Source organism: Mustela erminea, chromosome 3 (genome assembly GCF_009829155.1).
Source record: "Mustela erminea isolate mMusErm1 chromosome 3, mMusErm1.Pri, whole genome shotgun sequence".
Lineage (NCBI taxonomy): Eukaryota > Metazoa > Chordata > Mammalia > Carnivora > Mustelidae > Mustela > Mustela erminea.
In genome coordinates this window covers 31,182,073-31,200,036 of record NC_045616.1, presented here as the reverse complement: position 1 = coordinate 31,200,036, position 17,964 = coordinate 31,182,073, and the positions used below count along the sequence as shown (strand labels likewise).

Genomic DNA, 17,964 nt, shown 5'->3' with positions numbered 1-17,964 from the left:
TCTATCTAGCGATGCAGCTGGCTTTCTCCAATGACAATAGGACGCTCACCCGCTTAGCAACGTCCAAGGCTGTGAGCCAGGGGGAGGCCCTCATGCTGAAATTTTGCCCTTGCTTTGTCGTTACTTCCTCTGTGAGAATGGGGAAATGGTTTAGAATATTAAAAAGCACAAAGTTCTTCTTTTATTCTTTTTTCGCTTTTAAAGAGACATGCAGAGCTTCAAATGTGGATTTTAGTATCCCAAATCAGAGATTATTCACCTTTTTTTTTAATTTTTTTTTAAGATTTTATTTATTTATTTGACAGACAGAGATGACAAGTAGGCAGAGAGGCAGACAGAGAGCTGAGCAGAGAGCCCGATGTGGGGCTCCATCCCAGGACCCTGGGATCATGAGCAGAGGCTTTAAACCACTGAGCCATCCAGGTGCCCGAGATTATTCATCTTTACATCTCCAACCGATATTACCGAGCAAAAACACCACCAACAAAGGAAAACCAATTTTGCACTGCTTTTCTGTCCTCCTTGCCCTTCTTCTTACATTTCTCTTTTCTTTTTGTGAGAAGACTCAAGAAAGCCTAAATCTACCTGCTTCCTTTACCTGCAAGGTAATTCCGCATCAGCTTGACTCTTTGCTGTAGAAATTCTTTTCATGATTTGAATAATCAATAACTGTTCACACTCAATCTTCAGTTACTTGGAGGCTTCTGCTTATGACTACACTGATTTCCCTGTGTCTCAATAAGACCAGGTCCCCACCTTTCTTCTACCCAGCTCACCAGATGTATTATCCCCGTCCCTGAGTTTTATATATTCTTCCTTCACACAAATTCTTACATCTCTCCCCTTTCTATTCCACTAATTACAACCTTAGTTCAAGCCTTTATATCTCTTTCTATTATTACAAAGATTTCCTAAATGGTCCATCTACTTCTGGGATTTCCCTAGCCAAACTCTTCCAAAAGTTTCAGATCCACTTTTTTTTTTTTAAAGATTTTATTTATTTATTTGACAGAGAGAGATCACAGTAGACAGAGAGGCAGGCAGAGAGAGAGAGAGGGAAGCAGGCTCCCTGCTGAGCAGAGAGCCCGATGCGGGACTCGATGCCAGGACCCTGAGATCATGACCTGAGCCGAAGGCAGCAGCTTAACCCACTGAGCCACCCAGGCGCCCTCAGATCCACTTTTTTACAGCAAAATTCCAAAGGAATGAACAAGGGGCACCCGGGCGGCTCAGTCCGTTAAGCGTCTGCCTTTACCTCAGGTCATGATCTCAGGGTCCCGAGATGGAGCCCTGTGTTGGGCTCCCTGCTCAGTGGGGAGCCTGCTTCCTCCTCTCTCTCTATCCTTCCCCCACCCTGTGCTTGTGCTCTTTCTCTCTCTCTCTCTCAAGTAGATAAATAAACTCTTAAAGAAAAGGTGGGCGGGGAATGAACAAAAAGACTTACAAACTCTCCATTATGTGTCAGGTGCCAACGGACATTGCAAAACTTGGATGAAAGATATTCTCATGACTGGACATACTACTCTGGTCAAACTGGTGTCTTTCTTGGCTCAAGGACAAGTTCCATATATCAATGTTTCTCTAAGTGGGGACGTGTGAATTTTTGGAGGTTTTTTTGTTTTGTTTTTGTTTTGTTTTTTTGTGTTTTTTTAAAGATTTATTTGGAGGGGAGGGGCAGAGGGAGAGAGTCTCAAGCAGTGAGCTTGGAACCCATGACAGGGCTTGATCTCACGACCCTAAGATCATGACCTGAGCCAAAATCAAGAGTAAGGTGGTTTAACCAACTGAGCCATTCAAGCACCCCGACTGTCCCAGCTGGGGAGGATAGGGAGTTACTAATCTAGTGTAGATAGGCCAGGTGTGCTGCTAAACCTCCTACAATGTACAGGACAGCTCTTGACAACAAAAATAATATAGGACAAAATGTCAATGGTGCTAAGGATGAGAAAAAATGCACGTGTTAGTAGTTGACTCATGAGTTGCCCCATCCGTTCAGTGCCTCCCATCCACATCTAATCAGATCCTACCCATTCTCCAAAGCTTTTTCAACTCTACCTCTCCTACTTGAATTCTTAACGCACTTTGGGTCTGTACCACTCCCAGAAGGTATATCAAGTGCCATTTTCCTTTGGAGATGGTGTTCTGTGTCCCCTGTGCCCTATCTTCTCAGGATATTGCTGAAAGTCACTGGGCCCATATTCTGCTTTATTGTCCATAGCACCAAGTACTGGGTCCTCCATGTGTTACCTAGTTAGTAAATACTAGTAACTCAAAAGATAAGCCCATTAGCGAAGAATTTGACAGTTGAAGTGGTCAGAGGTTGTGAAATTGATAGATTGGGGCAATTTAGTTGCAACAATCTCATTAAAAACAAGGCTAAGAGAAATGGTAATATAAAAAAAGATGGGGTACCTGGGTGGCTTAGAGGGTTAAGCCTCTGTCTTCAGCTCAGGTCATGGTCTCAGGGTCCTGGGATCAAGCTCCACATGGGGGGGGGGTCTCTGCTCAGCAGGGAGCCTCCTTCCCCTTCTCTCTCTGCCTGCCTCTCTGCCTACTTGTGATCTCTCTCTCTCTCTCTGTCAAATAAATAAATAAAATACTTAAAAAAAAAAAGAAAAAGAAAAAGAAAAAGAAAGGGACAGGACCTCAGGAGGTACTGCCTAGGATGAGAGAGTTAGGATGTGCACTTAATCAGATCTTTTTTTATTGTGGTAAAGTATCCATAACAAAATTGATCATTTGAACTATTTTTTTAAAGATTTTTTTAAAGTAATCTCTACACCCAACCTCACATATTCTAGAGGCTCATACTCTACCGAATGAACCAGCTAGGCACCCCTCATTTTAACTATTTTAAAGTGTACAGCTCAGTGATATTAAGTACATTCAATTTGTTGAGCAACCATCACCACAGTCCATCTCCAAAACTCTTTTCATCTTGTAAAACTGAAACTCTACACCCATTTAACAATAACTCCCCATTTTCCTCTTTGCCAGCTCCTAGAAAAAACCATTCTATTTCCCAGCTCTATAAATTTGACTATTCTAAGAACCTCATATAAGAAGAATCATACAGAAAAAAAAGAAAAATAAAATAAAAAATTAAAAAAAAAGAAGAATCATACAGTGTGATGACTTTTGTGACTGGGTTGTTTTACTTAGTGTAATGTCTTCACCGCTCATCCATGTTGTAGCCTATGTCATAATTTCCTTCCTTTTCAAGGCTGAATAATATTCCTTTGTATGTATGTATCACATTTTGTTTATCCATGCATTGTCACAGGACATTTGAGTTGCTCCTACCTTGGGTTATTTTGAACAATGCCTCTATGAACATAGGTGTAAATGTCTGTTTGAACCCCTGCTTTTACTTCTTTTAAGTATGTACCCAGAAGAGGATTTGCTGGATCATTTGGTAATTCAATTTTCAATTTTTTTAAAGATTTTATTTATTTATTTGAGAGAGAGAGAGTGCGCACAAGTGGGCAGAGGGGCAAAGGGAGAGGAAGAAACAGACTCCCTGCTGAGCAGGGAGCCCAATGCAGGGCACAATTGAGGACCCTGATATCATATCTTGAGCCAAAGGCAGACACTTAAGCTACTGAGCCACCCAGGCAACCCTAATTTTCAATTTTTTTAAAAAGATTTTTATTTGCTTATTTGAGAAAGAGAGCACAAGTAGAGAAAGGGCAGAGGGAGAGGGAGAAGACTCCCTGCTAAGCAGAGATCCCAATGCAGGGCTGGATCCTAGAACCCTGAGATCACGACCTAAGCCAAAGGCAGATGCTTCACTGACTGAGCCCCTCAGGCACCCCTCAATTTTCAATTTTTTTAGAGATTGCCATCCTGTCAAATGGCTGTACCATTTGACATTCCTACCAACTATGCACAAGGGTTCCAATTTCTCCACATCCTTGATAACATATTTTGTTTTCTGTTTTTTAATTTTTGTTTTATTAACAGCTATCCTAATGATTGTGAACAGGTATCCTATTGTGCTTTGACTTGCCCTTCTCGAATGAGTCATGATGTTGACCATCTTTGCATGTGCTTATTGGCCATTTATGTTTCTTCGTTGGAGAAGTGTCTTGTCTATTCAAGTCCTTTACCCATTTTTTTTAGTCAGGTTGTTTATTTTGTTGTTGTTGAGTTGTAGGAGTTCTTTATCCATTGTAGATATCAATCTTTTATCAGATACATGATTTGCAAATATTTTCTCACATTCCTTGTGTTACCATTTCACTCTGTTAATTGTGTCCTTTGGTGTACATGTTTTAATTTTGATGTAGTACAACTGATGTATTTTTTCTTTTATTGCTTGTGTTTTAGGGTCATATCCAAAAAATGTTTGCCAAATCCAACATTATAAATATTTTCCTCTATATTTTCTTCCAAGAGTCTGTGGTTTTATCTCTCAGCTCTTACATTTAGGTTTTTGATCCATACTGAGTGAATTTTTTGCATATAGAATAAAGTAAGGGCCTGAATTCATTCTTTTGCATATGAATAACCAGTTTTCTCAACAATATTAATTAAGACTGTCCTTCCAGGGTGCCTGGGTGGCTCAGTGGGTTAAAGCCTCTGTTTTTGGCTCAGGTCATGATCCCAGGATCCTGGGATCAAGCCCCACATGGGGCTCTTTGCTCAGCAGGGAGCCTGCTTACCCCTCTCTCTCTGCCTGCTTCTCTGCCTACTTGTGATCTCTCTCTGTCAAATAAATAAATAAAATATTAAAAAAAAAAAAAGACTGTCCTTCCTTCATTCATTGGTGTTGGCCTCCTTGTTGAAATCATTTGTCCATATATGAGAGGGTATATTTCTGAGCTCCCTTTTCTATTCCATTGGTTTACATGTCTGTCTTTATGCCAATGCCACACTGTTTTGATTACCGTGGTTTTGTAGTAAGTTTTGAAATCAGAAAGTATGAGAAAGTAGGAGACCTTCTTCTTTTTCAAGATTGTTTAGCTATTTGGGGGTCCCTTGAGATTCCACATGATTTTAGCATGGATTTTTTTATTTATGCAAATAACATTGTTGGAATTTTTTTTTTTTTTTTTAAAGATTTTATTTATTTACTTGAGAGAGAGACAGTGAGAGAGAGCATGAACGAGAACAAGGTCAGAGAGAGAAGCAGACTCCCCATGGAGCTGGGAGTCCGATGTGGGACTCGATCCCGGGACTCCAGGATCATGACCTGAGCCGAAGGCAGTCGTCCAACCAACTGAGCCACCCAGGCGTCCCAACATTGTTGGAATTTTGATAGAGGTTGCCTTGAATCTAAAGATTGCCTTGGATAGTACTGACATCTTAATAATATTACATCTTTCCATCCATCAACACTGGATTTCTTTCCATTAATTTGTTTTTCTTTTATTTATTTATTTGTTTGTTTGTTTGTTTGATAGAGAGAGACACAGCAAGAGAGGGAACACAAACAGGGGCCGTGGGAGAGGGAGAAGCAGGCTTCCTGCTGAGCAGGGAGCCCGATGCAGGGCTTGATCTCAGGACCCTGGGATCGTGACCTGAGCTGAAAGCAGACACTTAACCACCGAGCCACACAGGTCCCCTTAATTTGTTTTTCTTTAATTTATTTCAACAAGGTTTTATAGTTTTCAGTCTACAAGTCAATCAGATTATTTTTTTTAAGGAAGTTATTTTACAAACAATATAATAACAACAGTATTGCAAATTTGAAAATAGAAGTTATGAAAAAAAAAATAGAAGTTATTCATCCCAAACCTTACTTCCCAACAGATCATTTGACCTCACTTTTCCTATGTCTTCTTCTAGTCTTACCTGCACATATGTATAATTTCAACATAATTGCCACCATTGCATGAATCCAATTTTTTTTTTAAGATTTTATTTATTAATTTGACAGAGAGAAATCACAAGTAGACGGAGAGGCAGCCAGAGAGAGAGAGAGATAGGGAAGCAGGCTCCCTGCTGAGCAGAGAGCCCGATGCGGGACTCAATCCTAGGACCCTGAGATCATGACCTGAGCCGAAGGCAGCGTCTTAACCCACTGAGCCACCCAGGCGCCCCGCATGAATCCAATTTTGAACCTTGATTTCTACACTTACTATTATATTCTACTCATTTTCCATGTTGTCACATAGTCACTTCAACAGATACTGAGGGCCCTGTACCAAAAGTTGATTCTCTCAGGGGGAGGAGGGGACGGCCAGTGGCCTGAGCTTTGGGGTAGGAATAGAAATGGAAATCCTCCTTTTTTTTCTTGTAATTTTCACAAAGTACTGGAAATAAATACTCAAATAGCAGAACGAAAACAAGAGTTTTAAAGATTGCTCTAGAAACTCTTTCTGTGCTTGAATGAGAATAGTCACAATTCAAGAAAATTAGTCGGCTGACTTTCCTGGTGCCTCCTCTGTATATTTTCTAACCCTAATAATTGTAACATGTAGCATTTACATTTGGAATCCATCTTGAAAGACAAGAGTCTCAAAGCATCAGGAACATTTATTTGCTGCACCTACCATGGCAGATGATTGAAATATATATGTCCATCTGTAACTTCTAGTTACTCAATTTTCAATAGCTACTCAAGGATTCTATGAAATGGGATAAAATGCAATTAAGTTTTTATATGAAGAACAATTTTAGTGATATTTGATTTTATCACCTTTCTTGGAATGAAAAATTAAGTTGATGGCGTTGAGTGTTGAACTGGGAGGTATGAATTGGTTAAGACAGGTATGGGAAGCCTTGCCATGCCAAAGTTTATAATCAGAGTATGAACATGCCCCTACAGTAAAAAGCAGTCTGTCTCCTAGAATTATCTCTCCTCAAGTAGTTAGAAGGAGCCTGTACATACTTGACTGTACCGATGAAAACCCACAGCTTCACCTTTTCTTTTACAAGTTTATGCCATTTCTTGGATGAATTTGAGGACTGATGAAATGAATCCAAGCATAGGTCTTGGTTTCTTCCATTTTCCAGCTGCCTTCTAGCAACCCACTCCCTTTTTTTCTTAATTTCTAGTCAAAAGATATTATGGACAAAAAATCCTACTAGGTATCATTCTCATCCTTCTCCTCCTCCTCCATCTCTTCCTCCTCTTCCTTCTTTTTCTTCTCCTTCTTCTGAGATTATTACGCCCGTTTTAAAGCTCTTTATATAAATGCCCTAAGAAGTCACACTTTTCTACTGTGACCACTTTCTCCAGGTTCAGGAATCGAAACATTGGCAAAGCACTTATAGTGTTCTTTTTAATTAACTTCTAACGTTTGTTTCCTACTCAGTTTAAAATGAAGTACTTTTTTAAACCAGAATATATTTTTGCAGTCTTGGATTAAAACTTTTTTTGATTCCTAGAGACCAGCCCTGAAAGATCTAAGACCTTACTTAAGAGGTTAAAATAACAAATACCCTTGTGAATAGCTACTGGAGAACTGGTTAGTTTAACATCTTAGGCCGGATGCCCAAGGTGGGCTGCTTCCATCTGTAGTACACACACACCTAATTGCAGAGTGTAGAAAGCACATATTTTAGCCAGTCACTCTCAACATACACCAGAGAAGTAGATAGCTCCATTAGGCAATGTCAGAGAAGATAAATGTGTCCAAATTACTTGCCAAAAATGCTTAGTGAACATCAGAGTGATGGGTTCTGCTTTTCAAATTATTAAGCAGGCTATTCAGAAGTACTGAAACATTCATTTTTCATTGCAGATTGTTGACTAGAAGCCAGAGACAGCTGTCTTCCTGTGATGCCCCATGGTGACGCCCACAGGAACTTTCTCCCTTTGGTATTCAACCCACTAGAAGGTGTGAAAGGATATGCATCATTTAGAAGCCCTGACATCTAGGATTTGACTGAAGAATTTTATGCACAGAAACCTATGGATTCTGGAAGGTCAGTTTTCTACTTTTAGATGAATTTGTTTCAGTAATATCAACTTGTCTGGTTTTCTCTGCACAAAAATCCTGAAATGGATTATCACAGTCTGTACATGTATGTATGCATATGTGTATCATAGTCTCATGTAAACATCTTTCTGGAACGCAGAGCCTGGATCTAAGCCATGATATACTTTAAATGTAGTATTTCGCTTTGATCTATATGAGACAGAATGGAGACATTAACCATCTCTCATGAACTACTTTGAAAATGAGGTCCTGAGACACCTGGGTGGCTCAGTCAGTTGGGCGGCTGCCTTCAGTTCAGGTCATGATCCTGGGGTCCTGGAATCAAGTCCCACACTGGACTTCTTGCTCAGCGGAGAGCCTGCTTCTCCCTCTGCCTGCCTCTCCCCGTTTGTGCTCTCTCTCTCTCTCTGTCTTTCTCTCTGACAAATAAATAAAAAAAAAAGAAAGAAAAGAAAAGAAAATGAGGTAGGTCCTAGGACTATCTGCATCAGAATCATCTAGCTTTTAAGAAAAATTCAGGGGGCACCTGGGTGGCTCAGTGGGTTAAAGCCTCTGCCTTTGGCTCAGGTCATGATCCCAGGGTCCTGGGATTGAGCCCCACATCGGGCTCTCTGCTCAGCAGGGAGCCTGCTTCCTCCTCTCTCTCTGCCTGCCTCTCTGCCTACTTGTGATCTTTCTGTCAAATAAATAAATAAACAAAATCTTTAAAAAATAATAAAATAAAATAAAAATTCAGATTTCAAGGTATCATCCCAGGTAGGACCTGGGAACCTACACTTTGGCAAACACCGCAGGAGATTCTGATGCTGGTGACTCCATCATCTCTCAACTGAGGAACACTGCCTGGGGAGATAGCAGAGCAGCCCTCAGAGTCCTCCTTAGAAGATCTGAGCTCTCTTCTCCTCCTTGGTGTCCTTGGTGAAGGACAGGATTGAGCATCAACACTGATGCAGTATTTTACACAGAAGTACTCATAAAAAAAAAAGAATTAAGTGCAGTTAGTAGCATTATTTTGACCTCTGTCAACTTAGTCCTCGTCTTTGTCATCCTGGTATTTCTTCAAATTTTTTTGTGCTCCAGCTGTAGACATGTTACCCTCTTTTATTTTTTCACAAAAGACTGGAGAACTCTCTACCATGGCCACTATGTTTAGGAAATGATTCAATTATCATCTGATTATTCCTTTATTAGTAACTAATATTGAGGGACTAGATCTAGAACTCCAGCCAGCTCTTTCCTTCTAACCACTGAAAATTTTGAAGAGAAAGCATACATAGAATAGGAGATATAGGAGAATATAGGAGGTATAGGAGTGTTCTCTTTTTGAAAACACATCTTAGGAAACTTGGATAAATAGGTAGAGTTCCTCTTCAATACTTTTCTTATTGCTTTGAAACTCCCCACCTTCTCATCAATTTCTTTGATGAGCAAATGTTAAGTGTTGCCTCTGTTAGCTGTCACCCAGGTGCCCTTCATCTCCGCTAAGGGGCCTCCAACTAAAATTTTCTCCTCCCTCCTATACACCAGAATTTGTTCTCTTATAAAGCTTTGCCTGTTCATGTATCAATATAAATGCAGAAATCATATATAAAATATTATCAAACAGAATCCAGCAGCACATCGAAGAAATAACACACCAAGGCCAAGGAGCCTTCATTCCAGAGATGCAAAGGTGAGTCAATTTTAGGAACTCTGTTAACTTGGTTCATTTTAATAGATCCAAGGGAAAAAGCCAACTAAGATCATCTCCACTGACGCTGAAAAAACTCTTGAAAAGAACACCTGTTCTTCAGAAAAACTCTCAATCCTTGACACGATTCTGTAGATCTACCTTAGATGCAAAGCCACTATCATATTTAATGGGAGCCACCAGGGGCACCTGGGTGGCTCAGTGGGTTGGGCCTCTGCCTTCAACTCAGGTCGTGGTCTCAGGGTCCTGGGATGGAGCCCTATGTCGGGCTCTTTGCTTGGCAGGGAGCCTGCTTCTCCCTCTCTCCCTATGCCTGCCTCTCTGCCTACTTGTGATCTCTGTCAAATAAATAAATAAAATCTTTAAAAAAATAATAATAATGGGAGCCACCAGAAAAAAAAAAACATTTCTACCAAAGTCAGATAAACAAAGGATATTTATTTATTCTTATTTCTCTTAAGAGGTATTGTAGGAAAATGATAAACTTTATGGACTTTGGTATTCAACCACAAGGTTCAAATCCCAACTTTGCCACCTAGGACCCATGTGACTGTGGGCAATTTGCTTAGTATTTCTGTGCTGAGTTTCCCTTTCCATAAATGTAGATAATGGTGAGACTTACTTCTTAAGGCTGCTTGCTATGAGATGTAAATAGCTTTATAGGTATAAAGTACTTATATACTACAAGGCATGTAAATACTCAATAACTTTCTACTATCATGACTATTATTTAACATTATTTTTTTGAGGTACAAGTCAAGGAGACAAACCAAACAGATAGGAGAAAGGAATTAAAAGTTTTAAAAGGGAAGACAAAATTACCTACATTTTCCATTACTATAATTATAAAACTGGGAAATCCAAGAGGATCTATTGGAAAAACTACCAAAAACTAAGAAGAAAATTCTTTAAATAGTAAGTATAAAATTCACATTTAGAAATGAATAGATGTCATATATATGAAGATGACTTGAATTTTTAAAAAGGCATAACATGTTCTTAAATAAGACGATTCAGCATCATAAAGATGTTAATCCTCCCTATGTTAATTTATAAGTCTGACACTACCATTAATAAAATGCAAGGGATTTTTTTTAACTGAATAAGCTGATTCTAAATTTCAATTTAGAAATGCAAATAATCATTCAGGAAGTTCCACAGAAATTCTGGAAAAGAAGAGAGTAAGTGACCATTTGTTCGATCAGATATTAAACATTATAAACCCTCAGTTTTTTATTTTTTTAAAAGATTTTATTTATTTATTTGACAGAGAGACACAGAGAGAGGGAACACAAGCAGGGGGACTAGGAAAGAGAAAGCAGGCTTCCCGCCAAGGAGGGAGCCCTATGGAGGGCTCAATCCCAGGACATTGGGATCGTGACTGAGCCAAAGGCAGACACTTAACCACTGAGCCACCCAGGTGTCCCCGCCTCAGTTTTCTAAAAGTATATACTAGCTCCTCTCTCAGACCAGGATCCCTGAAGGCAGAACTGTGTCTCCTCCCTCAGACTGGGCTTCCCGAAGCAGGGCTGTGTCTCCCTCTCAGACTGGAACTTCCTGAGGGCAGGACCCATTCAGAATGGGGCTCCCTGAGGACAGGGCTATATTTCCCCTCAGACTGGGGCTGCCTGAGGGTAGAACTGTGTCTCCCCCCTCAGACTGGGGCTCCCTAAGGACAGGATTATAAATCCCCTCAGACTGGAGCCCCCTGAGAATCAGCTTTTTCCTCAGATTAGAGATCTTCTAAGGTATAGGGCTGTTTCTGTCCCTTGGTCTGGTCTTCCCCAGGGCAGAGGGTGAAGGGCTCCTATTTCATGACTCTGTTCCCTTTTCTCTCTTTCTTTCCCACAATTCCCAGGGTGTATGGCCCCAGGAGGGCTTTGGCCCAAATGTACGCCCTTGGGTGAGCTCTGTCCATTAGCGCCACTAAAAGTGCCTTTACCCTACCCTTACTGAGTAAGCTTACTGAGTGGCAGCACTGGCCAGTGGGACCACATTATGACTTTTCTGGGCCATAAACACTTTTGCCTTTGTGGGCCCCTTCCTCCACAAATACCAAAATTATGTTTTATAACTGTGTTGGAATAAAGATAAATGTATTCATATTATATATGAAAACATTTTATTGGACTTAAAAATTATTTTTTCCTTTCCATTTTAAAATAAATTAAAACATTAGGGTGCCTGGGTGGCTCAGTAGGTTAAGCATCTGACTTGGTTTCAGCTCAGGTCATGATCTCAGGGTCATGAGATTAAGCCCCATGTTGGTCTCTGGGCTCAGTATGGAGTCTGCTTGAAGTTCTCTTTCCCTCTGCCCCTTTCCCTGCTCTTACTCACATGTGCTCTCTCTCTCTCAAGATAAATAAACAAAATCTTAAAAAAAAAAAAATAGGACATTTTTATGGGCCCCTAAAAAACCTTTTTTAATTGAAAAAATTAAAAGTATATACTAGCACACACATAGACAGATTAGTAAAATAGAATATAAGCCTAGAAATGAGCCTACACACATACAAAAATTTAGTGTACAACAAAGTTGTCATCTAGAATCACTTGGGAGAGGTGGAACTGTTGATTTTTTTGTTTTTAAGATTTTATTTATTTATTTGAAAGAGAACACAAGTAGGCAGAGAGGCAGGCAGAGAGAGAGAGAGAAGCAGGCTCTGCACTGAGCAGAAAGCCCGATGCGGGGCTCGATCCCAGGGTCTTGGGATCATGACCGGGGCCGAAGGCAGAGGCTTTAACCCGCTGAGCCACCCAGGTGCCCCATGATTTTTGTTTTCTAAATGGTGATGTGGTTATAATGTAGCCATGTGGGAAAAAATAGAAATAAGTCCTGTCAAGAACTATAACAAGCCAGAGATTTTACCCTGCTTGCAAGCCAACAAGTTAGGCTGTTAGGGTTTCAGATGCTCTCAGAAGACAGGAGACTCCTGGGTCAAAGACAAAAGAAGCATGGGCTCCAAAACTGCATAGTTCCCCTTGCTCCCTAAGTCCCTGAGATTGATGCAGAGATTCATCCAGGGGCATGCTACACACCACAATGTCCCAGCTGAGGAACTCTGAGTTGAGGAAACCCTCCATCTCATACAGGGACTGCTAACAAACCTAACCTAGAGAGAAACATCTTTATTATCTGAGATAGCAAACAAATGAGCCACTTGACCTGTATGGAGATGATATTCCCATCTCCTGAGGCCAATCACTAAAAAAAATTCCTAAAAAGAGAGTTCAGAAGAAAAGCTATCTGGCATAAGATGCACAGAAACATGAGAGCTCCATGAACAATTGACTCCCAACAGATATGCACCTTTCCCTATCTACCAAGATAAATTCCAAATGGATCCAAAAATTAAATGTTTACCAAAAAAGGGTGCCTGGCTGACTCAGTCAATAGAGCATGTGATTCTTGATTTCAGGGTTGTGAGTTCAAGCCCCATGTTGGGTGTAGAGATTACTTAAAAATTAAATCTTTAAAAAAAAAAAAAAAAAAAGGAAGCAATTGAAGAACCAGAAAAAGAATCAAAAAGAGAAAAAGAAAAAAAAAAGGGAAAAATAATCTTCAGAATGGCAGAGACCTTTCTAAACTATGACACACAAAAAATTTTAACATAATTTAAATGCATGCTAAAATCACAAAAGAAGTCAAGAAACAAACTTGGAAAGAGAATTTACAGCTCATATCATGAAAACAGAGCTAATTAACCTAATACTACTGTTATAAATAAAATGCTAAGTGAAAAACCAAAACCCAGTAGAAAAATGGACAAAAGAGAAGAACTGTTCACCGGAAAAGAAAACGCAAAGTGTTCTTAAACATATGAAAAGATTTTCAATTTTACCCATAGTAAAAGGGAGAACAGCCAACTAAAATTACAATGACAGTATTTTTCACCTACTCAGTTGGAAAAAATGTAAAATATTATAATACACTATAGTGTTGGCATGGAGAAATAGACATTCTCAGACATTGCTGGGAGAAGGTGAATTAAAACAATCTCTCGGAAGAGAATCGAAATTAGAAAGATGCATATTCCTTGCAATTCCATTTCTAGAAATTTACTCTGTAGATATACCAGTACACACGCAAGTGTATACAAATGATATTCATTGCAATGTTGTCAGTAATAGAAAACTGTTGGAAGAAAAATCAAGATGGCAGAGGAGCAGGAGACCTAGTTCCTTAGTTCTGAGGAACTCAGCTAGATAGCTATCGAATCATTCTGAACACTTGTGAACTCAACTGGAGATCTAAGAAAAGAATAGCTGCAACTCTACAAATAGAAAAGCGACCACTTTCTGCAAGGTAGAAGGTGTGGGGAAGTGAATCCAAGGAGATATATGGGAAGATAAAACCGTAGGGGAAGGGAGCCTCTGTCAGCCGGCTACTGGAGAGTGGCAGAGCAGCAGACCATAAAACTGGAACTTTTAGAAGTCTGTCCAGGTGAGCGACATCCCTGCATGAAAAGAGCTCAGGTGGTGAAGTGGGGTGAAATTCTAGGTGGAAAAATGTGGTCACAGGACCCTCAGGGTCACAGGAAGACCAGGAGTGCCTGAGTGGGGCAGAGTTCCCAGGCATCAGAGTGGGGAAGCCAAATGCAATCAGCAAGCCCAGGAGTGGGCTCTCAGCTCGGGGTTGCCATGAACCAGGAGCCATAGCAGGGTCAGCCGACTGCTTTCTGAGCAGAGGTGTAAAAAGCAGCAGAACCAGCAAGTTTCCCCTTGCTCCCAGGGGAGAAGTGGCATAGCAGCGTGCCTCCATAGGAATCTGCAGGATTTGGAGACTTGAGACAGCGTTGTTGTGTGCTTGAGATGGAAATGCCTTGGTCACAGGCCAGGTGGGCATGAAGTATAGACATGAGAGCAGGGAGACAGGAATGATTGACTGCTTTTCCCTGAGGGCTCACTAAGGAGTGGGGCCCTGAGTTTTCAGCCCTGGGACCAGAGATTGGGATGCTGCCATTTTCATTCTCATTCTCTAAAGCTGAACGGAAAGCAGTCAGGGAACAAAAGCCACATGGAGCAATCCCGAGCAGATTACTTAGCTTGGCCCCTGGCAAGGGTGGTACAATTCCACCTGGGGCAGACACTTGAGACTCAAAGCAACAGGCTCCTCCCCCAAAAGACCAGCAAGAACATCCAACTAAGACCAAGTTTGCCAATCAATGAGAACTGCAAAACTCCAGAACTAGGAGAAAACAACACATAGAATTTATGGTTTTTTTCCCCCATGATTCTTTAGTCTTTCAATTTTAATTTTTTTCTCTTTCCTTCTTCAACCAATATCTTATTTTATCAACTCTTTTTTAAGTCTTTTTAAATTTTCATTTTACAGTTACATTCTATTCTTTCATTATATTTAATATTATTTTTATATATATGTAAGTTTTACTTTCTTTACAATTTTGGGATGCAGTTTCTTCTAACAGAAAAATACACCCAGAATCTAGTGTATGGCACTCTTCTCTTCACCTGTCTGATCATATCCTCTTTTTGTGTTGTTTTTATTCCTTTTTTTGTTTTGTTAAAATTTTTTTGAAATTTTTATCTTTAAATTTAGAGTCTATCCTTTCAACTTATTTAATTTCATTTTTGTATATATATAAATTCTTCTTTCTTTACAATTTTGAGATGTAGTTTCTTCAACAAACTGACCAAAATACACTCAGGATATAATGCATTGCTCTATTCTATTCACCTGTTTATATTCCTTCCTTTTGTTGTTATTGTTGTTGTTGTTGGCTTCCTCTTTTGTTTTTTCTTGTCTTTTAATTTTTATTTTACAGTTACATTCTATCCTTTCATTATATTTAATTTTATTTTTGTGCTTATACAAGTTTTTCTTTCTTTATAATTTTGGGATCTAGTTTCTTAGCAAATGGACCCAAATCCACACAGGATCCAGTGTATTACTCTATTCTGTACATCTGTCTGTTTATATTCTCTTTTTTTCTTCATATATATGTACATATATATACATATATATATTTATATTCATATTCGTTTTCAGTCTCTTCTGATTTGTTTAGTGTATTTTTCTCTGGGATCATTGTTGCCATTTTAATATTCTGTTCTCTCATTCATCTATTCTCTGGAGAGAATAACAAGAGGGAAAAACTCACTTTAAAAAAGAGAACAAGAAGCCGTGATGACTGACAGGGACCTAATCAGTATGGACATGAGTATGTCAGAACTAGGGTTCGGAATAATGATTACAAGGATACTAGCTGGGCTTGAGAAAAGTATAGAAGACTCTAGAGAATCCCTTTCTGGAGAAATAAAAGAACTAAAGTCTAATCAAGTCAAAATAAAAAAAAATAAATAAATAAAGAGATGCAATAAAAAAATGGAGGCTCTAACTGCTAGGATAAATGAGGCCAAAGAAAGAATTAGTGATATAGAAGACAAAATGATGGAGAATAAGGAACCTGAGATAAAGAAAGATAAACAACTACTGGATCATAAGGGGAGAATTTGAGAGATAAATGATACCATAAGGCAAAACAATGTTAGAGTAATTGGGATCCAAAAAGAAGAGGAAAGAGAGAGGGAGCAGAAAGTTTACTATAAAAAATTACAGCTGAGAACTTCCCTAATACAGGGAAAGGAACAGGCATTCAAGTCCAGGAGGCACAAAGAACACCCCTCAAAATCAAGAAAAATAAGTCAACACATATAATAAATCTCAGAGACAATGAGAAAACCCTGAAAGCAGCCCAGGACAAGAGGTCTGTCTTTCTACAAGGGTAGGAACATTAGATTGGCAGTGGACCTATGCACAAAGACCTGGCAGGCCAGAAAGGACTGGCATGATATATTCAGGGTGCTAAATAAGAAAAACATGCAGCCAAGAATATTTTATCCAGCTAGGATGTCATTCAATGTAGGAGTAGTAAAAATGCTTTCAGGACAAACAGAAACTAAAAGAATCTTTGATCACTAGACCAGCCCTACAAGAAATATTAAAAGGGATCCCTTAAGTGAAATGAGAGCCCAAAAGTAAAATAGACTAGAAAGGAACAAAGACAATATACAGAAACAGTGACTTTACAGGTAATACAATGGCACTAAATTCATATCTTTCTATAGTTACTCTGAATGTAAAGAGGCTAATTGCCCCAGTCAAAAGACACAGGACATCAGATTGGATAAAAAAGAAAAACCCATCAATATTCTGTCTGCAAGAGACTCATTTTAGATCAAAGGACACCTCTAGATTTAAAGAAAGGAAGTAGAAAACAATTTATCATGCTAATGGACATCAAAAGAAAGGTGGGCTTGTCATCCTTATATCAGACAAATTAAATTTTAAACCAAAGACTGTAAAAAGAGATGAGGAAGGACACTATATTATAATTAAGTGATCTGTCCAACAAGAAGATCTAACAATTGTAAATATGTATGCCCCAACATAGGAGCAGCCAGTTATATAAGCCAATTAATAACAAAATTAAAGAAACACATCAACAATAATACAATAATGGTAGGGGATTTTAACACCCTCCTTGCTACAATGGACAAATCATCTAACCACAACATCAACAAGGAAGCTAGGGCTTTGAAATGACACACTGGACCAGATGGACTTCACAGATATATTCAGAACATTCTGTCCTAAAGCAACGGAATACACATTCTTCTCTAGTGTACATGGAACATTCTCCAGAATAGATCACATCCTGGGTCACAAATCAGGTCTCAACTGGTACCAAAACATTGGGATCATTCCCTGCATATTTTCAGACCACAATGCTTTGAAACTGGAACTCAATCACAAGAGGAAATTTGGAAAGAACTCAAATACATGGAAGCTAAAAAGCATCCTACTACAGAATGAATGGGTCAACCAGAAAATTAAAGAGGAATTTTAAAAACTCATGGAAATAAATGAAAATGAAAACACAACCATTCAAAATCTTTGGGATGCAGCAAAGGTGGTCCTAAGAGGGAAGTATATAAGCAATACAAGCCTTTCTCAAGAAACAAAGAAAGGTCTCAAATACACAACCTAACCTTACACTTAAAAAGCTGGAGAAAGAACAGTAAATAAAGCCTAAACCCAGCAGGAGAAGAAAATTAATAAAGATTAGAGCAGAAATCAATGAAATAGAAACCAAAAGAACAGTAGAACAAATCAGCGAAACTGGGAGCTGATTCTTTGAAAGAATTAATAAGATTGATAAATCCTTGGCTAGACTTATCAAAAAAGAAAAGAGAAAGGACCCAAATAAATAAAAACATGAATGAGGGGCACCTAGGTAGCTCAGTGGGTTAAAGCCTCTGCCTTAGGCTCAGGTCATGATCCCAGGGTCCTGGGATCGATCCCCACATCTGGCTCTCTGCTCAGCAGAAAGCCTGCTTCCCCCTTTCCTCTCTGCCTTCCTC

At 39.3% G+C, this 17,964-nt stretch overlaps 1 protein-coding gene across 2 annotated transcripts in view; it reads left to right on the top strand.

Annotated features, from left to right (window-relative positions):
- Positions 1–17,964, top strand: part of APC (APC regulator of WNT signaling pathway) — a 338,974-nt gene that overhangs the window by 152,937 nt on the left and 168,073 nt on the right. For both annotated transcript variants that reach the window (XM_032335545.1, XM_032335546.1), the window contains one exon: positions 7,692–7,875. The gene's annotated coding sequence lies outside the window, so the exon portion shown is untranslated. The remainder of the gene's footprint in view (positions 1–7,691; positions 7,876–17,964) is intronic.